Here is a 2876-nt window from a genome sequence, read left to right on the forward strand (position 1 = left end):
CCTGCCTCCTGCCTGCACCCTGCCTCCTGCCTGCATCCTGCCTGCATCCTGCCTATGCTCTCCCTGTGCCCTGCCTGCATCCTGCCTCCTGCCTGTGCCCTGCCTGCCTCCTGCCTGCATCCTACCTGCACCCTGCCTGTACCCTGCCTGCCTCTTGCCTGCACCCTGCCTGTGCTCTCCCTGTACCCTGCCTGCATCCTGCCTGCACCCTGCCCACCTCCTGCCTGCCTCCTGCCTCCTCCCTGCCTCCTGCCTGAGCCCTGCCTGCATCCTGCCTGCCCCCTGCCCGTCTGCTGGGAGTCATCAATAAGGGCAGAGCTGTCACTGTGTGCAGAGCATTTTTCATTAACCAACATTGGTTTCATTAACCAGCATTTAATTAGCGCTGTGCCCAGGCCTGGGACCCCATGGGGCTGTGCAGCCCGAGGACCAGCGGGGCTTTACTCCCTCGTGTTTATCGTGATGCTGCTCACGACGGCTGCGACGAGCACAAGGGGAATATGAACATTTGGAGCTTCAGATCCAAACAACAATGCTCTGGGGGGTGATGGTGCTGCCGCCCCCTGAGCCCGGCCAGCGCTGCCCCCACTGATCCCAGTCCCCAGTGCTGCTCCCCTGCATCACCAAATCCAGCCACAGCCAGGAGCGTTCATCTCCCGGGGAACTGGGATGGCTGCTTTTCCCTGCTTTGGGACGGGGAGCAGGCCCACCGCCAAGCACCGTCTTCCGTAGGTGGAATTTTTAGTTCATTGAAAACCCTTTCCCAGAGAAGCGTCGCTGGAGCACAGGCCCAGACACTGGTGGGGACAGTTCAGCCAAAACCACCTGGATTCAGGAAAAAACAAACAATTCTCTGAGCTCCTCGTGGCTTCCAAAGTTTGTCCCAGGCTTCCTGGAAGCGCGGCTCTTGGTTTTGGTTCCCGGGTCTGGTTCCAGCCATTTAGTAAGAAACCCGGCCCCTGTCCTGGCCGGGCTGGGGGGGTGCGTTGCCAACAGCCTCTGCCCACGGTGGGTGATGTCCTGTGTCCCCAAAAGCCACCGACGCTGCGGCGTGTGGCTGGTGACGGGGACATGGATCGCACCGGTGCCCAGCCACCGGGCATGTGGGTGCACGGACACGAGTGCACTTGGGTGGGTGACACACAAAACCCCAATGTGGCTTTGTGGTGACAGGGGGGGTTCCTGCACAAAAACATCCTCGCCCAGACACATCGAGGGCACGGGAGGGTTGGTGACCACCAGAGCCCTCCCTTGGCCAAAGGAGAAGCAATGGCACACGGGGGAGCTGGGGCCCCCAGTCTCCATGCATCGTGGGAAGGGGCAAACGACCCCCCCTGGACCCTGTGGCAACAGCCCCCACACTCCTGGAAGTAGCTCTGCCAAATGCACACACACACACATACACACACAAACACACACACACACACAAACACATACATACACAACCACATACACACACACATACACATACACACACACACACACACACACATACACATATAGACACACACACATACACACACACACATCCCTCCAGCCAAATCAGCTCCCAAGCCCAGCCTGATGCCCCCGCAGCCAGCAGGGCTGGGGCAGATGGAATGGGGGGGGCCCAAGGGAGAGCCCAGGGAGCCCCAACCCAGGGAGCCCCAGCCCGGGGCAGCCATCGGTGCGGGGTCGGGGCGCTGGGCTGGGCTCCAGCATCGTTTGGCGTCGTCCCTGGTCCGGCTGCCGATGTGCTGCGCCAGCAAATTACAGCCCTTGTCTGCGTTGGCTGCAGCCGCTGCCTGCGGCCCCGCGCCCACACGCTGTTTGCACAACCCCGAGCACCACCGGCCGCGCGCCTCCGGTAACCGGAGCACCGGGCTGGCAACAGCCCCGGGCAACACCTCCCGCCCCGGGGGTGGGGGAAGCCACGACACCGGGGACCCAACGGTCCTCCTGCGATGTCGCTGCGGGCAATGCCACCTCCCAGCCCTCCTGGGGAGCACGGGTGCTGCAAACACCGTGAGATGCCGAGCCGTGGCTGGGAGCATCTCCCACCTGCATCCCCTGATGCCCTCCAAAACACTCTGTGGGGCTGGTGATGCCCGGTACGTACTGGCACCGGTGATTCTCAGGGCATACTGGCACGGGCACACACACATGCCATGGGATATGACGAGGACAGGAGCCCTCCTTGGCCACCAGCACATCACCCTGGCATGAGCCGGTGCCTGTCCCTGTCCTTCCCTCAATTCTGAATCCCATCCAGTGTCTCATCCCAGCCTGGTACCACGACCAGGCACGTCCACTGCTCCATGCCACCGTGCGGGGACAGCGGTGACAATCCTGGCTCCTCTTGTGGTGGCACCGAGCAGAGTCTGAGCTGGGACTCATGAGAAGGCACAAAATCACTTGCTTCTTGCCCCATCCCTGCTCAGTGTAGCTCCTCCAGAGGCTTCGTGGGTGCCTGGGTTTTTAAGGCTGCTGAACCCCAAACCCAGTGCGGTGTCCCCCAGGCTGAGGGGACCCTCTCCCTGAGCAGGGACGGCATGGCAGAGCCTGGTGCCACCCCGGTGGGATGCCCAGCGCCGGCCCTGGCCCCGCGGTCTGGGGATGCTGCCGAGCACAGGCAGGGCCTGGCCCCGCTCCCACAGCCCCGTCCCGGGATCTACAAACCAGACGCTCTTGGCTCAGGCAGTTTTTCCACTTCCAAGCGGCTGCGATCCAGCCCCCCCCGCCCTCCCCAGCTCCCCCAGCCCCGGCCTCCCTTCTCCTGCTCCGCAGCCAGCCGTGCCCACCACCCCTGGCACGGGGCAAGCAGGTGCCTCTGGAGGTGGCCCTGCCCCAAGCGGGGGTGAGAGCAGCCCAGGGCCAAACTGCACTTGGGGGGGGGG

This window comes from Calidris pugnax, unplaced genomic scaffold, assembly GCF_001431845.1.
Source record: "Calidris pugnax isolate Ruff unplaced genomic scaffold, ASM143184v1 scaffold341, whole genome shotgun sequence".
Taxonomy (NCBI): Eukaryota; Metazoa; Chordata; class Aves; order Charadriiformes; family Scolopacidae; genus Calidris; species Calidris pugnax.